At 50.1% G+C, this 27030-nt stretch overlaps 1 protein-coding gene across 1 annotated transcript in view; it reads left to right on the plus strand.

The window, feature by feature from the left end:
• The window catches only part of LOC119443105 (integrin alpha-PS1), a 118735-nt gene that overhangs the window by 1122 nt on the left and 90583 nt on the right, over positions 1-27030 (plus strand). The gene's annotated exons all lie outside the window — the stretch shown is intronic.

Consider the following 27030-nt stretch of genomic DNA (forward strand, 5'->3'; position numbering starts at 1 on the left):
AGAAAACAAACCAACTGTTGAACAGATCAGTCAATGGTGGTGTTTATAGCTTGCACATTATTCTAAACTGGCCGCGAGCTTTATTACGAGCTCTGAAATTTTTTTTTTTCGCTATCCGATCTGGTCGATCTGGGAAGCCAGCGTAATACTGGCGTTCTGCTGGAAATCATTTGTGCTAATACAACAAAGCTACGGAAACTTGTGGTCCCTGCAGCCAGCACTTGTATGTATGTTACCCTGATGTTTTATGTTACGCGCGTACGGCTGCGCGTTCCCGTGAGACCGCGTTCGGACGTTTGTGTCAATCTGCGGTGCGGCGGCCACCTGTGGAGCGCGCGCGCCGAGCTGGCGCTGGGATGGAAACCTCGGCACGGGGGGGGGGGGGACCGGCCGGCCGGTCGCATTGAAGAACAGCCGAAGAAAGGTTGCGGTTCGGCCACTCCCTTCAACATTGTTGTGCACGTAGCCGGGTTTGCTGCGCGATAAAGGGCGTCGTCTTTCCACTCGCTCGAGAGGCGAACGAGGGGGCAAGAAGGCCCCGCTTCTCCACAGGGGACCTCCCTTCGTTCCTACCTTGTTTGGCAGCCGCAACAAGTGCCGCTGACCTTGGAAGTGCGCCATCCGTGTGGTGGCTGCTGCGCTCCCCTTGCAATAAAAACACCGGCTTTCTCAAGAAACGGCGCACGAGCGGGACAAGCCGAGCGGGACTCGGAAACTGCAAGAACTTGGGGAGAAAAAAAAAAAATGTTCTTGACATTCTCATGTTCGCCGACATCAACAAATGCGCTAGCCTTCGAGGAGAATATGTTGAATCAGCTCCACAATGGTTTTGTCAGAAACGAAACCTTACGCGTGTCCTGATTGTTCGAGGTGAGCTCGCAGAGAATGCGCGGTTCTTTTTTTTCTTTCTTTCTTTCTTTCTTTATTATTATTATTATTTTTTCACTCTACATCTGAACATCCTGGTAGAATTCGCACGTCGGGGCAGCTATACGAAATGACTTTATAATGACCACGGAAATGAAGCGCCCGTGACACAGCTGCGGTTGTGGCTCTGTTGTCATAAGTGGCAAGGAAACGAAAACTGGTGTCTTGCCGTTTTCTCGCTAGCCGTAATTAGCGTATGCCGCTCGATCGCTTCGCGTTTGCTTGGCGAACGTCGCGATGCAAAATATCCTGTCTGCAGACCGTCTGGTTCGTCTCTGCGGCTTTTCGGCCATTGTCTGACAGAACATCACTTGCGACATTCGCGTTATTCTTTGTGGTTATTATTCACCCGCGCTGGAAAGGTCAGTGCTCCTTTCCTAGAGCGAAATGGTTCCCCGGCCGCAAGGCAGCATAGCCGAGTTTCCTCCCATGCCCTTATGGCGTGATATCACTTCACTTGCAGACGAAGAAATAGTGATGAGCACGACCAATTAGAGGCGCTCACGACAGCATTGTGATCGATTAGTATTTTTCCTCGCTCAGTCCGAATAGTAAGGACAATTAAAACATTTTTTCTATTAGTTGATAAGAAAGTTAAGCGAAGAGACTCCTGAAAGCAAGACGACATGACTGTACTCACGCATTTTTTAGCTCCAGACAAACACGTAATTTGAGAGAGTTGGCAAGGTACAAAAATAACTGATAGGCTGTTTTAGTAACCTTATTCGTGGCGCGTTTGGAAGCAATCGTCGATCCGGTATCCGGGTGGGTAGGTCATGGAGAGGCCCTGACTCAAGTCTCACCGCGGGAGATGTTGCAGCTAGGCCACAAGTACTGAGGGAAAGCGCACCGTACGGGAGCGCTATGCTTCGCATCGTGCGACATAGCGTGACGTATTTCCCTCCTTCAACGTAGTACGTCTTTAGGAGTCCGTGTTACCGCATTGTACTGGGGCTACACAGTGTGTGATGTATCATCAAGGTAATGAAGAAAAAATATAAAGAGCTTACCCTTTGGTACAGCGTACGTGGAACTGCATGGTGGACCGCACCGCAGCTGTTCCTCTCGACGCGCCGTGTCACGGTGGATTCGTAAGATATATATATATACACACACACACACACTTGGAGGTTAATAAAGAAGCTCGAGAACAAGGACCGCACAAAGATACGAGGAACGTTCCGAAAATAAGTTTCGTGTTTTCTTTCTTTTTTTGTGTGTGTGAAGAGAACATGGTACACCAGGTGACACAAAGAATCACCATAAGAATCCACGCCCGTTGTTGGTTCAAGGACGGAAGGATCGTCAGCGGATGAGGAATGACGCATGCGCAGAGCGCCGAAGAGAGTAGCAGCAGACCGGCGTGCCCGAGGTTAGTCGAGTACAAATCACGATGGCAGACAGACGTGTGCTGACAACGTTGTCGCCAATGGAAGTGCGTGCTGTTACCCGGTATGAATGGGCACGTGGGACTAGTGTGTGCGTCATCCATGAACGCCTACAGATCGTGTATGGTGAAGAGGTCATGTCTCGTCAAATGGTTGCTCGCTGGTGTTGCATGTTCAGTGAAGGAAGGCAGAGTGTGGAGGACGAAGGTCGAAGTGGACGTCTCTCCACATCCACGAATGAAAACAACATTACTAGATTACAGGACAAGCCGCACTCTCGGGACGTCACTTCCAAAACAATGCTGAGGTGGAGCAGGCTGTGCGACAATTCCTTGCATCCCAGGGCACCGAGTTTTACGAGAGTGGTTTCTTCTAACTGATTGCACGCTACGACAAATGTCTCAATGTCGGTGGTGACTATGTGGAAAAATAGTGCAAGGCGTATAGTTCACAATGCAATGGCGTAACTTTTTCTGGCAATAAAGTTTCCGTGTGAAAATAAATGACGAAACTTACTTTCGGAACGTCCCTCGTATATATATATATATATATATATATATATATATATATATATATATATATATATATATATATATATACGTAAACTGTCCAATGTTTACAGCTTGGGTACGACGTTCGTATTCACAGTAATAAATTTACTATTTTTCGTAGTTCAGCATTGTTCAGCAGAACAATGCTCCTGAGCGATTTTCGGCCTAATTTTCCGGATCTGCTCGATTAATCGGACCTGCCCACCATCCACTTATTCTTATAATGGGAAACAAAATATAGGCCGACGTTACGTGAACGCTTCATGAACAAACTGAACACTTTCGTTTGTCTCTGGCGCAGATATTTGTTGAATTGGCTGCTGCTGCTGAGGTTAACAGATCTGCGTTAAACTGGCCGCATGAAAAGGTGACGTAATTAATTATTAGTTGTGCTGCCTGGGAATTGAGGCTCCATTGCGTAAGTACTGACTGGGTCAACGGCCATCCAATAAAGCAATAAGAAGGAAACAAAATTTTTATGTCAATGTTAGTGACGTTACGTTCTGAACAGGCACTTCGGGAATGGCGAGGCGCACATCGTCCCCCTCACAGACAGCGTTGGATTCCATTGGGTGGAAAGTGGAGACCACTTTGCATTTTGATTCATTCCCCCCCCCCCCTTTTTTTTTATGGCGTTGTCCACAGGAACAATAAACTGATCGCCGGGAAGTTTAGTGCTATATATATATATATATATATATATATTACACGCGAAATGACGTTCAGTATTTTCATTATGATACACCTAAATACGGTGCCTTAGTGGAGAGAGTCTTCCTTCCTGTCTCTGCCATCTCATCAGCCATCCGCACGCCCAACAGCGACTGCTTCGAACGCATGGGCCCATGGCGCGGGCCTTATAGCTTCAGGAAGTGAAGAACGTAATAAAGGCGCGACGGAAAAGGGTGAATTTCGTGCCGTGGGAAAGCGCCCGCTCATATAAGCGAGCAGCACGTGCACGCAGGCGGCACTGCGTTCACTTGGTTCGTCCCGCCGCCGTGCAAGTTGCCGGCAGACGCTGATGTGGCCCACTTGGCTGCCGGGCTGAATTGACACCCACGGACTTGGCCGACCGCTTCGCGCATCTTCATTTGCTAAGAGCCAAGGTCGCACGCGGCGTGCTCACTTTAGTCAAGACGCGAGCTGACATGGGCTGAAATGAAGTCGATTTGCGTTTGTTTAATATATACATTAATTCAATCATTAGATGGGGCTCTTTAATGCGAAGCATCCTTGGCGCGAGTTCAGCCCAGTTTTCTGTAACGACCTACTCGCGACTATTTTGCCGCTTTCGTGGGCCGGTCCCGAAGATAGGGCAGTCTAAAAGATGTGCCACGGATATGTGCCGCCATTCAATGACCCTGTTTGACGCCACCTTGGGTATGTGCGGCTCTTCAGGGAACCTCTTTGATGCCAACTTGGGTCACAAGTTATCACAACAACAAACACCCAAACTCCGCATTAGTTAGCAACGCGTCGCAATAGCATTAACCGTTCGCTGCACTACCAATCCGTCAATGTTTGGCATTGCGTCGATGTCAACTGGAGTTGAGTCATCTCTCTCTTTTTTAAACGGCAAGCATACTCTTTTCACTGTCGAATCATTTACTGCGATGAGCAGTTAACTTGGAGAAAGTTGCTTTCGCTTTGCTTCTCTTTATAACGTTTGCGGTCCCTCGTCGATTCTCTGATGGCTTCTTGTCTTCACCCGGCCTTCATTACTCAATTCTCGGCACTTAATTACGACAGTTAGGGTTGTCTCGCGTCCGTGAAATGATGCATGTCGGAGCACTGCGCGGCGAAGCACAGAAGGAATTGTAGAGGATTTTCCCATGCGGTTGCTTTCTGCACGTCGATCTCCAAATGTTCCTCTCCCTCCATTTAAAATATTGTCTACGTTCTCTTCCCGTTCGCCCACTATGACCACTCAGGGTTCGCGAAATGAGGGTGACGTTACGGACGTTTGCGGACGAACGTGGTTACCTGCACTAGACATTTCAAAATAAACTAACTGACGTTCAGGCACCGAGGATTAAAGAGAAGGCCGGCTCGTAGGACATAAGTGTATACGAGTTATGAGGTGATTAGATTTGGCCCACAGATTATGTGCATATATCCGCTTCTGAAAAGTGGCGCCGTTGCTGTTGTGCCTCTGAAACGCGCACTTGGTTGCACCCTTTTTGGGGGCTCTCGGCTTCTGCACGTATATACAACAGGCAGAGGTCGTCCCGGCGCCATGAGGTATTTTACTTGGCCCCAAGAAATGTTTCAGAAAACGCGCCTGTCAACAGCCTGTGACGGCAGCCTCGCAGCGTATCCTTCCGCAATTAGCCTGTGTATTCTAAATTGGGATTGTACGTTGGGCTGCGTTCTACATTGCACAGTCCTGGGTCTCCAGTTGCAAGAAGTGCCGCGAAAACAAAAATACAGGGCAAGCAAGACGCTGCGGTGATTTGCGTCGGTCTTCATTTCCACCTCTTGAAGAGCGCGGCCGAGAGGCGCCGGCGGTCGACACGGGGTGAACGATCACGAACTTTGTTCGTCTTGAGAGGCGGGAAACGGGGCGTTGGAAGATAAGTTCACGCTGCCGCATCTAGCGAGTGAAATGCGGCTCTGGGTCGAAGGGTGCTCGCTGTCGATGTTGCGGTGCACGCCTTTTTTGAGTGAGCTCGGCTCAGCTCAGTGCGCGCGCTCTCGCCTCCGGATCCATGCACGGTCCTCTCCGTCGGTCCCGCCGTGCCATCGACACCGCAGCTGACGACGCATCTCATCGTCGTTCATCGCCTCATTGAGACGTTGTGACCCGTTCACACCCCTTGTTGTTTCCCTTCGGTTGTTCCTTCCCTTCTTTTCGTAATTTTCTTGCTCTCTCTCTCTCTTTGGAAGAGCAGAAAATCTGGCGTAAAATTGTGGGGCGCGAGGCGAGTCCCTGTTGACTAGGACACTGCCTGTTGGCAGGTTACCAAGCGCTGTCGCGACCGCGCGTCTCTTGTTTTGCAAAGGCGATTTTTTTTTTTTTTTTTTTTTTTTTGACGAGGTGATGCGGTGTGCGTAGCGTGGAGGGCGATAGTGTCACAAGAAAACAAATTACTAACGGGCCCTAAACCACGTTACGTGCTAAATTGGTATTCGTTTTTTCCTCTGTTTGCGGTCGTTCTTCTTTCGCTCTTTGATTTCACACTGAGCCACCTCGTGTTTCGTGCAGATCATTTCAGGTGCAGAGCTCCAGAAGACAGCATTGGCTGCGGTGCAGAGCCGTAAAATGATGCGTAGTTTCACGCTGTGGCGAGTTGTTGCGCCGAACGCTGCGTGCAAGAACCTTGCAGTAGTTTGTATATAGTAAAACACGAGATCTCGTAAAATGTTTGGCTAAACGTGAGTTCTCCACATTAAGGCCGCCTTCCAGGAATGGGCTCGAGCTGACAAGCGCTTGCGTCTTCAAATAAGAGTCGTAGTCAAGGAGACGCATGCCTCTCTCACGCTTTGATAACGATGCGTGCAGGGACGTATATGTCTATTACATTGAGGAAAACCGTTTTGGATAATGCCAGCAGTCGAACCATACAGCGTTTATCAAAAGTACATACGGGCTACACACCGCCTTCACCATGCACGTGCCGTTTCGTTGTTGCGTGCGGTTCACGTGGCGCTCTTGACACTCCGGATTGTGAGTATACGATATTTATTTCCATCTCCCAGCGCGTTGGCGCTTGTGGCCTGTAGTCAGCCTGCGGTCGCAGGCAACGTAACCGGTATAGTCTCGACAAAGAGTGTATATTTAGCGTGTAACTTATAAGCACTGCCAGTCACTTCACCAGCGGCTATACTACGGGGCCAGTTCCCGCTGCTGGCATGGTGCATGCCACCACGCGTCCGCTATATCTCGTCACAAAACACTTGGAAAGTGCGACTAAAACTAAGTATAGTATGAATGTACTTCTATTGCAACTTCTAGTGTGCCGTTTGGCTAGGCCTGTGACAACCTTTTGATCGCATCTCTGAATGTGTTTTATTCGGGCCATCAGCAACGGCCCTATAGTGTCGCGCGTAGCTCTTGAGGTGGAGCGGTCCGTGTGTATAGATGGCAGGAGGGACGAGTTAAGAGTGTACACTTTTCACACATATTCAGCCGCGGCTCAGCAGCTGGGACGCCTACGGAGCGCATGCATAGGGTCGTTTTTCAGCCGATGTTGAAGAACAGCAGCACGCGAATGGTACTTCTCTGTCATAGCCCCAAGGTATATCCTTGGGACGTTAAAACCTATCCACTAAATCATATTCATTTGGTTAACCTATCAATCAGTCGAGTAGCTCCTGTAGTTTAGTTTTGGTGTAATCAAAGTTCAACTTCAAGGGAGCCTTTATTATCGGCTCCTTGCCGTGACGAGGGGAGTGTCACGAAGGAGCGATTCAGCGCGTGCGTTAACACCGCGTCCACGCCGTATATCGCATCGGAGAGCGCGAGTCAAAGGGTCACCGATGTTTCCCGGCGTACACTCGATCGGGTTCGCGGTTCCTCTTGGACGGCGCCGGGCGCACAGCTGCACTTCGCTGCCCGCGCGCGGGGCTCAGACGCGGTGTAGGCCCGCGTGTTGCACTTGGCCTGCGCCCAGGGGTGCCGGCGACGGCCCCGCTCGTCTCGTTCGGCGTTTCCGGACTCCCGAAACTCGCCCTTCTGCCCGCCAAAAACAGCGCGACTCCTTTGCTGCGCGAGAAATGGCCAGAAAACCTGCGTGTGCGGATCTTTTTGACTGCATGCCTCCGGGAGCGCGCTAACGCCTGCTCTGCGAGCGGCATGAGGAAATTTTATTGATAGCGGGCCCAAAGCTAAATTATGAGGTTTAAAGCCTCCAAGGAACGTGCAGGCTTTAGAGACGCCACAACGCGGGGGGCTCCGGATTAATCTCTATCACCTAGACTTCTGTCATGTTCATCTAAGTGCATGGACGTTTCTTGTAGTTTTTATTCCGCTCCCGGCGGAGTATACGGCCCCGCGAATCGAACATGCAAAGTAACCTGCACGTGTTTTCCTGATGGACGGACGTGTATACAGATTATGTGCGTTGAGACTGTGATGCTGTTTATCATTTCATATATATATATATATATATATATATATATATATATATATATATATATATATATATATATATATATATTTGGCATTCCAGCTCTTAAGACAGTTTTTGCGCTGACCTTCGACAGCAAGAGGATTGATTAGCAGGAGGTCATCTATTCTGCTCAACATGTGATGGATGGATGTTGAATGGAGTTGAATTGGAATTCACTACACGCTCAGTCGAAAGCGCGGATCGAGCGCTGTCACATCAACGTGATAGCCGCTATATACGCCCACTATAACCGAAAATAAAACGAAAAGGAGGAAAAGAAAAGAAATTAATGCTTGGGTTTTACGGTGACAAAACCACGATATGATTATGAGCCACGCCCTAATAGATTCAGTTTGACCACCGGGTTCTTTCAGCTAAATCTAAGAACACACGAGCGCCTTTGCATTTCGCCCCCATCGAAATGCTCCCGCCACGGCAAGGACCGAACTCTCGAGTTCAGCAGCCGCGGCGGGTCCCGCGTAATCACGTGGTCTGTGTGAGTAGCGGGGCGGTTTACGTATACAGTACATTGCATTAACGGGAAAACTCTACCATGTAGTATACTTGTTAGTACCCTGGTAGGAACTGGCGCCGAGGTCGGTGAGCCTGTACTTTATTTTGTCTGTTTGGTAAAGAGCAGCAATGTACATTTGTTTCGGAGCGGCCATGAATCGTTTCTGTAAAATCCATTCTTCCCGTTTAGGACAAGGTGGGTCTAACAGTTCATTTGACACTCTAGTGGCGCTGTGGCTATCGCTTTCACACGAAGTGGTGTTGACCGACCGTTGGGAAGTTTCTAATAAACGATGTGGTCCCCCCCCCCCCCCAAAAAAAAAAAAAAAAAAAGGGGGGGGGGGAGGGGTAGCGTACTATTTCGTGGCTTGAACATTTAAGCAGTTTTGGCTCATTCTCAACCTCCTCCTTTACCCCTCCCCCCCCTTCCCCCCGCCCTGATGGATTCACTTCCTGGGGGCGGAAACTTTTTATGATTATTTTAATAAACGTTCTAACAACAACAACAGAGTCAAGAGTTGCCTCGTTGTTTGCACGGAAGGAACTGGAACCTTTGCTGAAAGCACTTAGACAAATTATCGGCCAACTTGGGGCATATCCCGATACGCAAAGGAACACACCCTTCAGCAACGCTGACAGCAATCATTCGCTATCGAAACACTCTGCACTTGCGTGACTTCTGGCGCAGAACTTCTTTAGCAAAGGAATCTGCTTTCATCCCACTTTTTCGTGCTTTCCGCTTTGCCGCCACTGCTTGGAACAAGTTGCGCATCCACGTAGTCACCGAGACTGAAGCATGTGCAAGCAGAGTTTGCCGATGCACCGTCACACTCCTTCCGTGAAGGAAGCGAAGGAGAGCTGTGTCGTCAGATCGCCTGTTTACGCCGCGCTAGTGCTTGCATAAACGAGTGTCCTCCTGCACTGCCAAGATTCTTTTGCTATCGTCAGTATAGCGTAGCCAGGGGATGGCACACCGGGCTTGATTTACGATTTTACAAATGTTGCGTCAAGTTTTGTGAAAAATACAGTTCGCGGAAACGTTTCGCTAGTCCGTCTCGGAACTTTCCGTTAAAAGTTTTTTGATGAAGAAACGAATAAAGCGGTGTACTTTCTTCGAGTAAGTTTATTCGCACAAGGCGGAAATAGGTAATACAAAAGCATTACTAAAGAAAACTTGGCCCCAGTTGTTTTGGTGGTCTTGCTTGTGTGGAGCCGACACTGCCAGTTTTGAAGAGGGGGGGGGGGGGGGGGGAGCAATTGGCTTGCTTTGCCATCCCACTTTTGACAGCGGGGAAGGGAGAGCTAGGGGGGAGGGATGTAAATGCCCCCTCGGTAAGTCCGCCTATGCCCTCCTTGAATTTGCGAAAGAGACGTGATAGAATAGTACCGGTGAACGCTGTGCTTACATGCCATAACTGCCTTTGCTAGCTAGACGCACGGAACTTGAACATCCCATGGGATGTTCGCACGGCGTAAAAGGTGCCGGCACGTTAGGGTGCCTCGATGTAACCTAGACCACGTCTTCCCCCGTACCGTGCAAGGAGTGGCGTCTGACGGCGCGTCCTTGGGCGCCGACCTTTCCAGTTGATGTAGCTGGACAAACTGCGGGCGGCCTGCTGTACCAGTTTCTGGAGGCGAGAGGTGTCTCCCGCGGTCTCAAACAGGTGGAAGGGGCGAGCTTCGCTTGGCACCGCTGCCTAATGGGACGACGCGCCATTCACCGCCGGTTGACAACCAAACGCAAAGGCGGCGGCGAAGGAAGTCTGGCCGCGCGGCACTCATCCCTGGCTGCCGCGTCTCGCAAGCTTGTTCGCGGCTGCCGTGGTCGGCTCGGGACAGTGACTGATGGCGGCAGCCCTTCGCTCGCTGTTGTAGTCTTTTACTTGGGCCTTGTTTGTTCTCATCCCATGCCTTTGTTTCTTGTTCCTCGTCGAAGAGGTGGTCATGCGTCCTTCTCGGCCTGCTCCCCTCTCCGAACCTGAACGGAAGCAGCCGCGGAATGAAAAGGAACAAGAGAAGCCGATCTTGTCGCACGCATTGGCCGCGTGGGAAGATGCGCGCTGCTTGCTTCGGTTGACTTCTCCTGATGCTACCTGCTGCTGAACGCCGGCTTCTTCCGTTCTTCGCCGCGCTTAAAAATAGGCGGCAAGTTGACCCGGTAAACAGGACTGGTGCCGACGATGAGGCGGCGGCGACGGCATTGACCGTGGCACCGGTTCTGCTGCAGGCGCCTCCTAATGACAGGCTTGGCCGGCTACACAGTGCTAGCTGCCCTGCTGCAGCGGCGCGCGCTTCGCTGCCCCGTCTTAGGGGCACACCCTTTCGGCCTGTTTCTCTTCGTTGGTGTTGAACCCAATCGTTACCCGTAGTGCGCTCCGCCTCGCATGAATTCCGCGCATTTAACTACTCTACTAACCAGCGTGCTTCTAGAGTTCCAGGTTACAAATATTTGAAAAAGGAACAGCAGCCTGGAGACATCGCTAGAACCAAATCCGTTTCTCGCAGCTACGGATAGAGTTGCGTTGTATCTATTGACATTCAACCGACAAGTTTGTAGATAGCGCTTCATATGCAGTTCGTCTGTATTCAAAGCTACATATTCGTATATCACGCAGTGTAAAGCCTTTACGCATATTGTTTCGCATCGTGGATGGCCACAGCATGCCCATGCATTGAGAAAACGCGACTTTATAAGCGTCTTGGTGTCCACTATAGCTTACGCGTCTATTGCACAAGTTGGCTCTTCTCAGAAGCTGCCGCCGCAGGCATAATCTCTATACTGAAAATATATCTTGAACGTGCCCGTCCGCTTTCGACCGCTAAGCGGACGTATACTCGAGCTCCGGTATATAGGGCCGGACTATACATGCCATCGGTACTCCACCAATGTCGACCGGGCTGAGAATAAACCGATGCAGCAGGAGCGCTGAAAGCCGAGCTAATCCTCGTCGTGTGGCTTTGTGCCTGCACTCGATGGAACTCTCAGTTAAGCCTGTTCCTGACGAAGAAAAGCGTCCGAGCGTGAATACCGGATTTGCGAAACGCTCTATACAAGCAATTAAAACGGTAGTCGACACAGATTTCATTGTTTTCGTCAGAAGTAAACAGCAATCCATAGCACGACCTGCACCGCTCCATACTGCACGGCCTATATTGTTCGCCTCCTCGACAGGAACAGAGGGACAACTTTTCTGCCGCACCAGTTTATCGCCCTTCCCACCCACCACACGCGCACATAATAATGAAAAAGAAATGTGTTGTTAACCAGAAAACAAACAAAGCTGCAAAGAGAAGAGACTGTGCTATTTTCGTCTTTTATATTCGTCGGCATTCGTTGCACGTTTTGAAGTCAGCTTTTCAGCTGAGCGCTCATCTCGGCACGTTTTCGTGAAACTCGAGCCGCCCTGGCAGCGAGCGACCCGCCGCCGTCTGCGACGACCGTTGTCGACCGACGAAGCTGAAATTGCGGCGGCGAACGATCCGCGCCTTTGCGCTGTACGTGTCACGTGACGTTAGCCCCCGCGCAGTCGCAGCTGCTGTCTTTGACAGTGCTGGGGCCTGGGTGACAGCGGCGCCTTTGGGGTAACGGCCCACCAGGCAACACCTGAACACGCGAGCAGTTTGCGCCGACGACGTTCTCACGTTTTCTGCGGTCCGGGCCGTTTATTGTAATCTGTCCGCTTTGGGAAGATATATAGTGGAGGGGCGGAGGGTGCAAGTGCTGCGTATCCGACTTGTTGCTTCTCTTCGTGCACGATAAGCAGACCCGACGTGTCGAGCCTCGCTGAAACGTCTGCTAAGCCGAGCTTTCTTGGCGCGAAGCCTAACAGACGTCTGCGCTTTCGCTCTTATCGGCCTGTAGTAAGTCCCACTTTACATATATTTCGCATTCTATGTGTCGACATTGAAGACATCCTTGCAGGGCTTCTGTAACCTCCCACGCGAATATTTCAAGTCGTGGTCATGGTGATCAAGGAATAAATAAACAGAAAGAAACTTCTATAAAAGGAAGAACGAATAAACAAGGCGTGAAAAAGAAAAGACGTTTTATATTGCGACCGTGAGGGCTTTTCAGTATGTTGAAGCCTTTATCTGCGCTCTCATTTAAAGTTAAAAGGCCGGACTTATTTTCCTCAACGACGGCTATCGAGGCTAGAAACAACTGGTGCAGTCGCATGCCTTCAGGCCGGCCTAGCGGCTCGTTCTGCAGCACCGAGACCAACCGGCCGTTTAGCGTATAGCACACACGATACGCGCCCATTCATGCGGCCAGCGAGGTGGCGCCGGTGGAAATCGGTTCCGCCCTCAATCGCGACGCCCACTTCGGCCGACCCGCATGCAGCGTTTGGCTGTGCGAGGAGCACCGAGACATCACCGAGGCTTGAACGGCCGGCGCTGCAACTCTTGCGCGGCCCACGCACTTGGCTGACCGGCTCACTTGTGTGGAGTGGCGAGGCCTGACCCGCGATGCTTATCGCTGCAGCAACCGCAATCGGAGGCGCTCTTTTATTACGAACGCGCTTGCGGCACGCCGCCGACTTCTGCCGCGGCAATCACGAGCACGTGCCTCCGACTCTTTCGCGCACTGGGTAGCCCTCCTCTCTGCCTCTCTCTGTCAAACCATTTTCGGTAATTTCAGCAGGTGAGACACTGAGATGTTGTCGTTCGTGTACAAGCGTCTGTTCTGGCTGATCCGTTTCGGCGGCTTCTGTTCCAGCGTGAATAAACCACAGCGCTCAGCTGCCATGACGCGAAGCGTGTTTCGTTTTGACCGACGTGGTCAAAACAAATCCAGGGTTTGATTTGGGGTGCAAAGCTTCATTTATCTGCAGCCAACTTCCAGTCCAGATCGTCACACTACTTCTTTGCTCGAAAAACGGGAACCCTCTGACTCGTATACGCACGCCTATAGGCACTGTTGTATTCGCAGCGGCAGGCTATATATGCAAGCGGTATTACCAGACGGGCAGGAACTCTCTCCAGCTAACGAGCAGCGCTTTAAGGCTGACAGAGCCGCACCATGGCGTCCCGCATCCTGTCGACATGTCCATGCCTGTCGCATATGGCTGCAACTGCTCCACGATCCACCGATGTCAGGGATCGATAGAATGATAAGGATAAATGACAAGGGAGAGTAGGGAGTTGACCAAGGCTGAGCCCGGTTGACTATACATACTTTGGGTCTTTGAGTTGGTCTGAGCAGCCTCTGTTTTGCATCTGTTTAAATCGGATTTGTTGACGACACTTCGCTATTGGTAAAGCCTACGGTTTAACTGTCGATTGAGGGAATGGTCTGTTGATTGACTGATTGAATAAACAAATAAGGTTATGCGGCCTTAATATTTATGGTGTACAAGCAATTTACCGATATGTAAGACTAAGAAAATATTCAGGGAAAGAAGGAAGAAGGAAAGGTTAATGAACGAAACAAAACCCGCTGGTATAGGTCAAGAGGGACATTCATCTAATGGAGATCATTCGTGAAGTGCGTCTGCGGTGGCCTTTGTCGCACTTGATCGCCTGAGTATGTCGGTTTCCTCGCACTGTTCGAAAAACCACTACTCGCCATGCAGGCTTCACTCACTGAACATGCTCAAAAACGTCACTGCAAACCTTTGGGGGACAACAGGCCGGCCGTGCGCACGACTGCGTTAACTCTTGCAGCGCGTGAAAGTTATTTGCGATTTGATGGGTACACACCTTGAGAATCTCACAAACTGCGAAAGTGCTCGCAGTCAGAGTCCGTCCACCAGTCTGAAAATGAAAGCAGGACTGCGAAGCAGATTTACCTTAAAGCATTGTTTTTTCTTTTTCTTTTTTCGCTTGGGTTGCCACGCGGCATAACATCGATCAACGCAAGAAGAATGATGCAGAAACGTATCAATTTAGCGGGCATTTGCGGAGTCTATGCACAAGCGTCAGCTGTCAAGTTACATTGCAGCAATGGATATTGGCCGCACCACGCAGCTGATTGTTACGCACGTGTACGGACTATGTCAGTCTCGGGTCAGTCAAGAAGTTGACGAAGGAATGGTTAAGCGATACGGCGAAGTGCAATGAGCTCGGGAAGAACAGCGACCAGCATTATACACGAATATCAGAACAGGTCGGTCCATCGGCGCTGCCATATGGGGTTAACTGTACAATCGTATTTTGTCGTTGTTGTTGGCGGCTGCTCTACAACGCCAAAGGTATCTTTTGCACGGTTATGCTGAAGCCCGTGAACCATCCGCAGCAAGTTAGCATGATCGACAGTTGTTAGTGCACGCCAACGCAAACACCTCTTCAGGTGCAGTTCCGCACTTCCTCGCCTTTTTGCCTCCACAAGAACAACCTACAATTAAATGCCCTGGTCGCAGAATGAAGATGTTGGGGGGAGGGGGTCGTGTTTTCTGCGGCGTGGCTGCGTGGCAGGGGGGCTGCGCTGCTGCGTGTATATGTATATCTGTGTGCCGTCGACGTGCGTCTCTTCGCGGAGCCGCGTCGGTTTGCGGAAGTGTTTCCCGCCCACGGTGTGCCAAAATCGGGGCGCTCGCGACCACGTAGCTCTGCGTGTGCGATCACTCCGCGCGGTCGCAGTCATGCGAAAGAAGGCGCGCCGTCCCGAAAAGGAGAAGGGCGTTTGCACGGCTTGTTGAAGAGCAGTGCCCGTTCCAAGTCGGCGTTCACGAGAGCGAGACGACGTGTCACGCCTCTCCCGACGTGGTGTGTGTGCGGCCCCGCGCCGACCACGGGTGCGTGGGAAGAGCTGCGCGCATGGGCTGTCAGCTTCGCGGGATGCACAGAAGGACGGCTGCAGAACCTGAATCGCGTACGGTCCTGCATGTATACGTCTGTGTTGTTAGCTAAGCACGTTTGCATAGGAAACCTCGTTGCTTATTTTTACTCGCTACTGTGCATTGGAGCCGCACAGCTTGTGGACAGTGGTGCAGCCAGGGGGTGGCACACCGGGCAGGTGCGCCCCCCCCCCCCCCCTTCCCCGAAAAAAAAAATCTTCTGGATACGCCACTTCTCGCGGACCTGCATGTGGCGGCCATGAGTCAACCATCAGCGGTCGTAACGCCGACGTTATCCTCGGTTCCCGGTGTGACCCATCGGAAAGCTCCCAGTCTTCCAAGGGAGAAATAGTAGACTCTTGTTCCTTCCCCATGATGTCGCAGCAGCTACGTACATCTTTCGGCGTGCATGGTCTCCAATTCTTACAACTTCCATGTTCTCCATTTATTGCAATACTGAATGTCGCTATGGTGAGGTAACCTCTATACGGATGAAAGAGCAGCAATAAATAGATGCCGTAGTTTAACGTAAATTACGAGGTGCCAGCGTCGTGCGGTGCAGCGCAGTGTATCCGTCGTTCCCTTCTTCCCTTTCTATGTCTCCTCCTTCCTGAAGACTAAGCCCGGCCGTTCGCCGCCCGCGTCTTATCTTGGTGGTAATCTGCAGCGGGTTCAAAGACAGGGCGAACCGAGATGGCAGCAGGCACTGTCTTTGCGCGCGCCTAGTTCTGGAGGTCGCGTAATCTCAAGTTTCGGGGACGTGTTGAAGGGAGAAGCAGCAGGAGTGTTCGCTCACCTCTCTTTGCGCTCTTCATCACGCCAGCGTTGTGACAACGAGTGTTCCTGGTATAATCGAATGAGATCTGTCCATGTTTGCCTGTGCGGGCGTGACACCATGCTTGCAAATTTAATTAGTAAGAGAATGTTTACTGCAATTTATACGGCCGGCAAAACTATGACCCTTGCTTTGTGTAGTTGTGTGATACTTTGCTATCGCTATCAATGCTTCGCCTTCCGGGCGAAACTGTGACTTTTTCCTATTATACACGGCGCCGGGGTAGCTCAATTGCTTAGAGCATCGCACGCGTAATGCGGAGATGTGGGTTCGTATACCATCTTCGCGCGGTCATTTGTTTTTTTCATCCATTTTTATTTTATTTTATTTGTCTTGTGTTTAATTAAGTTAAGAACTGCAACTAATTTTCCCTATGCTGTCCTGGTGTCATTGCGTGTTGACTTCTTATGATATGACTAATAAATATCGGGCCCCTCGGTTTCCCTTCTTCTCGTTCGTCACATAGCGAGGGTCTTGAATCCGGCAGCTTTGATGCCTTCAGGAAGCTTGTGTGGATTTGTCGACCAGTTGCTTTCACCCAAAAAGTTCATGTGGACGTGACGCCTGCGGCAGAAAGGATGTTCCACATCCGCCGCCAAGGCTGTGAGTGGTGGCTTTGGCCAACACTCCCAGGTTTAGTTCTAGTAGGTAAACATAAATACAACGAAATGAAATGTAGGAAGGTTAACCAGAACTGAGTCCAATTGGCTACCTAAAGACAATTCAATTGTATACAAGTTTTTATACTACTTGGTATGAAAACTTAAATACAATCGAAAGATGACTTCTGGTGAAATTGGTTTCCTGCTGTTCCGCATCACGCAAGATTCCTACATGGTATAATGACTCATCAGCTGTGCTATCGCGTGCCTTCGTAGCGATATGCTGTCACAACGAAATCTCTCCGCGGCGCCATGGGGCGGGCTTTTTACTGCTTCGCGAACGTCCGTGCAAGCGGCGCGCGAGGAGACGTGTTCCTGATCGCACAGGTGTGAAATCGACCGGTGGAGATGGATTTCCCGGTGAGTCGTGCGCGGCCGCCGGTAGCGGCGACGGCCGGTCAGCAAGCACGTGGCCCGCAGGGTGTGCCGGCGCGTCCGTGCCGTCTCGCCTTCAGGCTTGAGGAGCGATCGGCCACCGCCGGATGAACCCGTTTTCGTCGTCGCCGCCACCGCCGCCGCTGCAGCGTCTACAGGTTGAGAGGCAGCCCGTGCGCGCCGAGAGCAGCAACCGTCCGGCCCATCGGTCGTGCCGTTTCTTTATATTTTGTTGCCTCGGCGTCCCTCCCGAGACGTCCCGGCCGCGCGGTCGGCTCGCTCGGTGGTGGGCGCGCGAGGCTGGCGCCGGCGTCGCACCTGCTCACCTTTTTCGCTAGCCCGCGGTCCGCGCTCGGTGTCCGGACCCTGCCGAGGCCGGGCGCGCGTCGCCAAGGTCGTAATGGATCGTTACCGCCGCTTCGCCTCCGCATCGGACCCTTGGCCTTGGCTCTGAGGCTCCGAGAGCCACCATCTGCTCCTCGGTCTGGCCGGAAGGGCGCGAAGCCGTCGAACTCATTTTTTCTCTTCCTCGTCGGCGACCTCCTCCCGGCTGGCACTGCACTACATCTCTTCGGGGCCGCGCTCGTTGTCCGTGGGACGACGTGACCCTTTCGGTCCAGCTGCTGCGTGTAGTGCTGCTGTCGGACAGCGTGGGCGCCGCGGACGTGTTGTTGCCCTGTGTGTGTAGGAGATGCGCCTTCGGCCAACGGTGTACGCGGGGCGCGCCGCCCTCTTCGCGGCGGCTCACGGGCAGCGACCGCCGCCTCCCGCGGGTCACTGCACCCTGCGCGCTGAGTCTGAGATGAGGGATCCGCGCGCTGCAACACATGGGCGCGCGCGGGCTTTCGACGACGATCTTTTCTGTCGCCCGTACGCGGCGGCTTCTTGCTAAACGAGCGCGGCCGATTCGCAGATGTGCGAATCGGGGTCGCGAGGCTCTCGCAAACGCGCGCGGGGGCGGTAGTGTGTTGGGGGCGGCTGCACTATATACCGTCAGCTGTTTCTTATCCTCGCTCAACCGTGTCTCGTTAGCCTGGGCGCTTAGTTGCCGTTCCTTACTTATACCCACCTCAGCCGCGGTGTTTCAGTGGCTACGGCGTTCTGCTGCCGAGCGCGAGATCGCAGGTTCGGTTGCCGGCCGCGATGGCCGCGTTCCGATCAAGCGAAAGCGATAATGTGATTAGATTTAGGTGCATATTATGATAAAGAACCCCCCGGGGTCAAAAGTTAATCTGGAGCCCTCCGAGCTGGGGCGTTTAACGCAGTTTTCATGGTGTATAATATAGTTATATAATCTTATAGGGGGGCATATACAGGGTGGTTCATTTTAGCTGCACCAAATTTTTAAACATTGCCTGTGACAGATAGCACAATTATAATCCTTGATCTAAACTACTCGATGAGGCGGCCATTACTTACACGAGAAATCAAAACACCTAATTGAATAATTAACATAATTACGCTAATTAACTTTTTAAATAATTATTTTACGGCACATCTTTCAATCTACGAATTATAGCCGCTGAGTTCGCAAGGCAGCAGTTCGTCGCGAAAGTGTCCGACGAAATGCATGGGCGTTCCAGTTAACTTTTTGAGGAAAACGCCGTTTTATGCTTTGAAGCACAAAGTTAACTGGAACCCCCATGCATTTCGTCGGTCACATTGAAAATTAATATCTCGAAATTGGTTCAGTCCTGAGAATTCGTTCCAAGTGTATACGCCTTGCGAACTCATCGGCTATAATTCGTAGATTGAAAGATGTGCCGTAAAATAATTAATTAAAAAGTTAATTAGAGTAATTATGTTAATTATTCAATTAGGCGTTTTGATTTCTCGTGGTAGTAATGGCCGCCTCATCGAGTAGTTTAGATCAAGGATTATAATTGTGCTATCTGCCACAGGCAATTTTGAAACATTTGGTGTATAGCTAAAATGAAACAGCCTGTATATTCGGCTCCGACTTGTGTTCTCTAGTGTCTTTTGACCTGATTTTACTGTGAGGTGGCAGCCTTCTGATATCAGCCTTCGCTGACAGAGGGCGGCTAACTCTGTCACTCAAGACCACCATGGCAAAGGGATTGATGTACCCGCGCTAGATGCATGGTGGACGTGAAAAAGCTCTCAAGTGGAATTAATAAGAACGAAGATTCGTTGTAATTATACCCTGCATGCACGCGCTCCTTCACGAAACACCTGGAAGGCAATTGTAAATGTTCCGAACTGCTTTTACGACATTAAAGAAATCAGTCCTACTGAGCAGCATGTATAAAAAGCTGCATGATTGATTGATCGATTCAGTGAATAAACGTTTATTGAAGCGGTTGTTGCATTTGTTCTGACCGGCTTCCTCGGTCCAGGAGGCCGGGGTCGTCTTGAGAAACAAAAAAGAAACTTGAGGGTTATATGCTGACACGATGACGCTGAATACAGCTTAATAGGGCATTACTGCGTACAGACTCAGACTAATGGATGCAATTAATACAGCAATCGCCTAGTTTGATCGGAGCTGTCGCAAACACGAAAGGTTATACTTAACAATAACCGAGGCGCAAGGAAGAGTGCGTATATATAGACGTCAATACGAAAATCTGCTATAGAGACGCCACAAGAGCCGTGTGTCGTTGTCGGCGTTTTCGCCACATGGCATAATATGTGCACGGAGATGTGACAGCAGCGGGGCGCGGTCGTCATTATTAAGTGTCGAGCCTTGATGGAGACTCGCACAGCTGCGGCGGCAGGTGTTTTCGCACGTCGCGCCAGTGATCCGCAGCCGATCGGCGCCCCGTGTTTACTTCCATTGTGAGGCGGTCTTTGGCGCGCTCCTATAAATCTCGCTTCTTGGCGAGCCCTTGCCAGGCTCCGGCGTCGGGCACTGCTTTCACCGCGGTTCAGTGACCACAGGTGGAGTCGCTCGCACGCATGCTCAGTCATTCCGGTCCTTCGTTTCCGGTGCCTTCAAGGACTGAAGAAGGCGATGGTCGTTCGCTTAGGAAGATGCACTGGGCTCACCTGTCGTGACATCGATTACTGCACAGTTCTTCCATCGTATGCACCACCCTGCGCGGTTCCGTCTCAAGTCCGGCCGTCTTTACTGCATGCTCTGCCTTCAATGGTCGTGCACGAAGAAGGAAGTGTCGACACGGCATTTCTGTTTGCCTACTACGGATTATGCTCAAATAATTAGGCGCCAAAATTTCGTTCATATCAGAATGCCGGTTTTGGGAACCAAGGGGACATGCAGTTGCGATTCGTCCTGCAGACCAAAGTCCTTTTGAAGTTTGAAGTTTATTTGCCCTTTGGGTACATGGGGTTACCGACAAAAGCTGCATGAGCAGCATTTTTTACATGACAGCCAAGAAAAAATGCAAGAAAAACAAAGGAGCAAAGGAAGAACATGGAACCCGTGTGGGGTTGTGGCTGGCGTGAATAAATGAGGAATACAGATGATCTACATTTATTGTTGACATTCTTATGATTTCTTTTTCTCGTGTGGTGTGCATTCGCGTTAAACTCGGCCATTAATCTATAGTGGACTTCTATGAAAAGCAAAACTAAATAAACGCCAATGTTTGTCGCTGCGTTGTTCCTTTTATTTATTTTTGTTTCTTAAAGTATTTTTAAAAACTATCTTCTGTGTGGAGCCGAATTCCTAATCCTATGACCAATTTTGGAAGTTGTTCCGCTATACAGCGAAGAGAAAGCACACAGTTTTCGCTATATATCTATACCCACATATGCGCGTGTCTGCATTTGCGTCCAATGCAGTAACTTGACGTAGTGGCTATATGGCATTGCGCTGCTAAGCCTAAAGGCGCGGGGTCAAATCTTGGCCTCGGCGGCCGCATTTCGATTGGGGCGAAATGCAAAATCGCCCACGCACCGTGCCTTAGGTGCGCGCTAAAGAACCCTAGGTGGTCAAAATTAATCCAGAGTCCCCCACTACGGCATTCCTGATAATCATGTCTTGGTTGTACCACGTTAAACCCGAGAAATTATTAATCCAATACAGTATGCATATTGCACATTATAGTACTTAATTTGCGTCCATGCGTGCTGTATATATCCATAAGCGAGTACTTTTTTGCGGCAGGACAAAACATTTTGTAGTTCTCGCGCTGTTCCTTTTGCCACAGAAAAAGTGAACTTGCCCTAGTTCGACCTTTTAGGTTTTTGATCTACGCAGCAAGTCGGATTCTGAAACTTCTGATGGAAAGTTTCGCGATTGGCATTTATTCAATGAAATAGGTACCTCGAATGAAGCCCTCTGCTCAGCTCAAGAGAATCGTCGCCGCCCTGCGAAGCGAGGCTTTGTCGTCTGCGCTTATATATGTGTGTGTGTGTGTGCGTGCAGACGACGCGGAGGCATTTGGGGGCGAGGGGGGTGACTGCAATGGCAAGAGATAACGCCACGTTGATAAATAGTTGAGGGCACGGGTGCACAATTGGGCGCGGCGGGGTAGTGCTCCCTTTCACTGGATCGCTGGGAACGGGTCACGCCGCATAAAACCAATCATTTTCGCAAACAGCCCCGCCACTATCCTCCGTTCATGCTGCTGCTGCTGCTGTGCTGCTGCTGCTGCAGCATTCAACGTCGTCTGGCCTGACCCAAGGTCATTCGAGCCAATAAAGTGCTGCCCTTTTGGCCCTAACGTCCCCGCCTGCCCCATACGATGGCAGAAAAGACAAGCAAGTCACAAAGGAATAAAAAGGGAAATAGCTGTTACAGAAAGCAGCGGCCCTCATAATATGTGCTTTATACTGCCAACGAAGTGGATCTGCAGACGGCAGCGCAGCTTCTGGATGGTCTGCGGCGCGCCGCAGACGACGCACACTTGACCTCTATATGGAAATAGCTGTTTATGAACGTAAATCCGAAACGAGTGCATGGTAGCGGCGGCAGGGCTAAGGCCCTGCCTTTTTAAGTTTTCCGTAATTTTTAAAAATCGCCTGTGACAGATAGTATATAATTATTGTTTTTGACCTGTATTATTCTTAAAAGGCAGACATTACTAGCGCGAGAAATCGGAACACATATTCAACTAATTAACAGAACGTCAATAATTATCTTCTTAATTAATTATTTAACGGCGCATATTGCAATTTACGAAGTGTAGTCGGTGAGCTTGCAGGACGTCTCCACTTGAATTGAATCTCCAACATGACACCAGTTTCGTGATATTTCCCAAAGTGTGGGACGAAATGTATTGGCGTTCCAGTTACTTTTGTACTTCAATGCATAAAACAACTTATCGTTAAAAAAGTGGAACAGTGCATTCTTACGGCGAGTTTGATGGCGCATGTCTCTAAACTGGTGTTATTCTGGACATTCCTTCCAAGTGGATTCGCCTTGCGATCACGTCGGCCACGATTCGCAAATTGCAATATGTGCCGTAAAGTAGTAATTCATTAAAAAATTTCATTTGTGAATTTTAAAAAATTAGTTGAATGTATGTTTCGATTTCTCTTGAAAGGAATGTCCGCCTCTCTCAATAATCAATCGCAAGAACTAGAACTATATGTTATCTGCGACTGGCGATTTTTAAAAATTCCGAAAAACTTATATTATCACCATATATATATATATATATATATATATATATATATATATATATATATATATATATATATAAACGTTGGCTGATGCACGTGGCGTGATGTAAAATAACGGCTGCAGCACTTCTAGACTATTCCGGAAACGCTTCGTTTACCTAAAGTGAGAAGTCACTATAACAAAAATAATTTGCATGCCCAAATATCTGCTGAAATATCTGGTATGAAAACCTCTGCTGAAACGTCTTGATTAATCTGTGGTGATCTCTGTGTATATCACGATCTTAAAAGATAAGCATTTAGCGCTGAACGGTCGCATCAGCGTCTGTTTTACACGTACCGGTGAAAGCTGTGTCACGACATGAATATAGTGAAATAAAACGAACACTCGCCAATGGAAATACACGTAATGGGCTGTGGGAAAGTAAGCGGCATCGTGCATGGTTAAAGGCAAATATTAAGTCGAGCTTGTTTCAAGGATTAGGCGCTTCTGCAATAACCCATTCTTCGTTCGTAACGAAAACAGAGCTTTTATAAGCGAGAAAATGACGTACATAGAAAATCCAAGTGGCTCCATCTGTTGCCGACTATATGGTGCCTCTTATGTGTGGCGTCAGCACCTCTGATGCACAGAGAGCGGGCCGCGACCCGCCACTGCGAGTGGCATCGCTTTTCTGTGTTTACAACGACTTAGGCGGTCACGTGTGGCAGTTGAGCAGCCTGTCGGCTCCTGCCGAGGCGGCTCAAGTTGCCGTAACCGGTAACCTGAACACAAGCAGAGCCGCAGGGGTGCGATCGCAGCTCGCTTTTCCGTTCCTTTGCTTGCCTTCTCGTGATCGGTCAGAATTGTGATTGCGTCAGCGGCCGTCAGAGACAGCGGGGCGGTACCGCAGCTTTCCCACTTTGTGACGTAGCAGTCAAACCGAACGTGCGGAAAGCGAGCTGTTTGCGCGATCGCACGCAGAGCGACTCACGCACGCAAGCTGAACACCTGCACCCGCCAGGCAGCATGCTTCTAAATAGTCTACAAAAGACATAACGGCATGGAGGGCGGTCAGGGGGAGTCGACAAGTCCTCCGCTTTGGCGCGGTCGGTTCAAAGTGAGGACGGAATTTCCTTCGACGGAAATTTCCTACGCAAGAAATTCATATATTGACGCACAGAAAACGATGGTAAATACTTCTAGACGAATAGTCTGATGATCCAGCTCGACTTAATATTTTCCTTTAGTGTCCCTTTAAATGCAATCGCGGTTGCGAGGCAGTTTCGGGGATCCTTCCAGATCTCGAGCTGTCGAACTCGGCACATTCGAATACGCGGACCGGATCGTGTGCCCGTATTCTCCCGCAACTTCCAGCGCGTGCTTTGTTTGCGTGTCGCCTGGGACGCATTTCGTTCCCAGGCGCCTTCGTTCGTTGGTGTCGTCTTGCACAGGTGCGCCATCCAACACCACAGCCGACGCGGGACGATGCAGGCAGGCCAGCGGGCAACGCCGACGACCGCTCGTCTACGTCGCTGCTGCAGCTTTTGCGGCTTGTTGCGTGTTTCCTCTCCTCTTTGTGCTAGTTTTCGGTATCTTTATTTTTTTTTTTTCCCTACGTTCTTTCCTCGGTGTGGCCATTCTTCCGTGCCCGACGCACCGGCCGCGCAACGCCAATCATAAAACGAGACGGCCGAGGCGGAGGAGTGAAGGCCCGTGTGGCCCTTCTTTTTTATGGCCGCCGGAAGCTGGCGTATTGTGCCCGTGGCCATTTCCGGTGCGCCCTGCGTCTCGCCGTCGCGTGCCTAACGTCGCGTCGTCGGCTTGGTTGGGCAGTAACGGGGCCATGCCGGCAGACGGCACCGTCGTCTGTCGACGTCTGCTGCGCCGCTCCGTCGACGTACTAGGTTTCGGGTCACCGTCGGCCGCGGGCCCGTTCGCTTTTGACTATACGCCACACTGACGAAGCCGGCGCACTCAAACTCTTATTGGCCTCGTTCACTTACGTTTAGGCCGTCGTGGGCGGGGCACGGCGTACTGCGACTCGTGGGAAAGTTTTGGGCACCTCCGTCTCACTCCTCCGCGCTATATTTATTTTGCTTTTACGACACCGGTGTTGTCTACTGACGGTACTGATATACTGTCGTGCTTGTTTTAATGTTTCTGTTGCACTGCCTTCAAAGTAGCCGCCTTCCTTTATTTTTTTTCTTTATTTTTTCCGCGTCTCGGTGAGAAATAACGTAGATAAATATATTTTTGTTTCATTGAAATATGTAAGTGATAACTTTGTTGTCGCGACGACATTGGATATTTAGGAGAGAGGTGCTTCGACTCCTCCTAAGGTTCCTCCGTGATACAGGGTCGGAAAGGGAGTGGTGAGCCGTGTGAGTCGTCATGGTTTGGAAAACAAGCAGCATATTGGGCTCCGTGTCAACTTGTTTTTGATACTTGGCGTTGTTAGCTGTACTGCGAAGTGTTTCAGACCGCACCGCGTTTGATAGGTGGCATTCAGCTGGCTACTTTTGTTAGGCTAGATCCGCCTGCACCAAGCAGTACCCATCTTCCTCCTTTATTAAACAAATTACATTTCGCAAGCTTACGAGAAAACAGTAAAAAAATATTTTTCAAGTACACGGTTAAATCTATAGGCGTGACCCGCCGCGGTGACTCAGTCAGCTAAGGCGTTGCGCTGCTGAGTACGAGGTCGCGGGATCGAATCCCGGCCGTGGCGGCCGCATTTCGATGGAGGCGAAATGCAAACACGCCTGTGTGCTTGCGTTGTAGTGCACGTTAAAGAACTTCAGGTGGTCAAAATTAATCCGGAGCCCTCCACTATGGCGTGCCTCATAATCAGAACTGGTTTTGGCACGTAAAAACCTAGGGAAAAAAAGTCTGTAGGCGTGATTTATCACTTGTGATAAATCACGCCTACAGACTTGATCATTGTATGATCAAGGAACACGGAAGCGGTCCGATCAACGGCCAATCAGAGCGAGCGCGAGCACCGACAAGTTTTCTTTCACGTCTTTTGCTGGCGTTTGTATTTGTTATTCGTTTTGGACATAAATTCGGAGATATGAGTGCGCGCGCGGAACAGCAGCGTTCACTTGCGACTTCAGTTTCACCGTCGAAGCGGCTCTTTGTTAATAGATTTTGCGTAGTACGTATTTGCGGCATGGATCAGAGCGACTGGAAAGAAAAAGATGTGAGACATGCACCCAAACGAACTTAGAACTGGTTTCTCTCGGCGACTGCAACGCTTTCGTTCTGCGGTGACACACCTTCGGTGTCGCGTAACTCGCGGTGGATGACTTGTGCGGTCTCGATCCCTCGGTTATTTTTCCTTCTCCAGTTTTCCAGCTTAGTGTTCAGAAATGTGCGGCACCAAGATTTAACATTTCTCGTTCAAGATCGTGGACTTACGCCGCTTATCGCTTGCAGAAATGTGAGCTAACATTCAGGGTACAATAATCTCTAGAACGCTGCAGAACATTGGTCTCTGTACTACCACGAATTGTCCGCCCGTGTCGCCAGAGGGCTAAGCATTGGTGATCACAACGATGTGGTGTAATGGCTTCCGTATATTAATGCGCGCTCGTTTAGCTCACTGGCAAATAAATCAACTTTGCCCTTGCCCATTGGAACCAACTCAACGCGACGCAGCGTTTGGCGTCACTCGCGTTAGACAGTTCGCAAAAAAGAGCATTGGACTACGTCACTTATTTGCGTGCTCGTTTCGTGGCTAACACGCGAAACAAGCGCCGTAGAAGCTTTATAAAAAGAGGCACGCCTCTTTGTGTTCAGTGTATATAGCATACGATTTAAGAGGCCATGCTAGTCATGAAAGCGAGGAGTTAGTACATATAGAGGAGGAAGAAAGGAAGGAATAACTTTATGTGAACTCTGCGTTAGCGCTGTCGGACTTTTGTTTACTGTTTCTGCTTATATTCTATCTCGTCTGTTTGTGTTTGATTTAGTTGGCCTATCTTGTCGTGTATACTGTCTCTGCCTTTCTTGCTCATTTGTTTGTTTGTTTGTTTGTTTGTTTGTTTGAGCCGGCCTATCGAGTTGCTATGTATACTGTTTGCCTAAGAGAGAAGCAGGAACGGGCATCACCCATGATGCCAACCACCCACATACATTTCAATAAAAAAAAAAGAAAGGGGGGGGGGAAGGGGTGGCATATACTTTAGTGCGAAAATTGCGAGCAGTGCTTTTCTTTCTTTTTTTTCCTCTCTTGAACACTCCACAGAGTGATAGTAAACGGTGTACCTAGTTTCGTTCCTTCGTTGTAAAACCGCACGTCAAGCGGGTGCACATGTGAGCTGCAGGATTTTCTGCAGTGCTCTCCTCCAAGCGCTA

Source organism: Dermacentor silvarum, chromosome 2, assembly GCF_013339745.2.
Source record: "Dermacentor silvarum isolate Dsil-2018 chromosome 2, BIME_Dsil_1.4, whole genome shotgun sequence".
In the NCBI taxonomy this organism is placed as follows: domain Eukaryota; kingdom Metazoa; phylum Arthropoda; class Arachnida; order Ixodida; family Ixodidae; genus Dermacentor; species Dermacentor silvarum.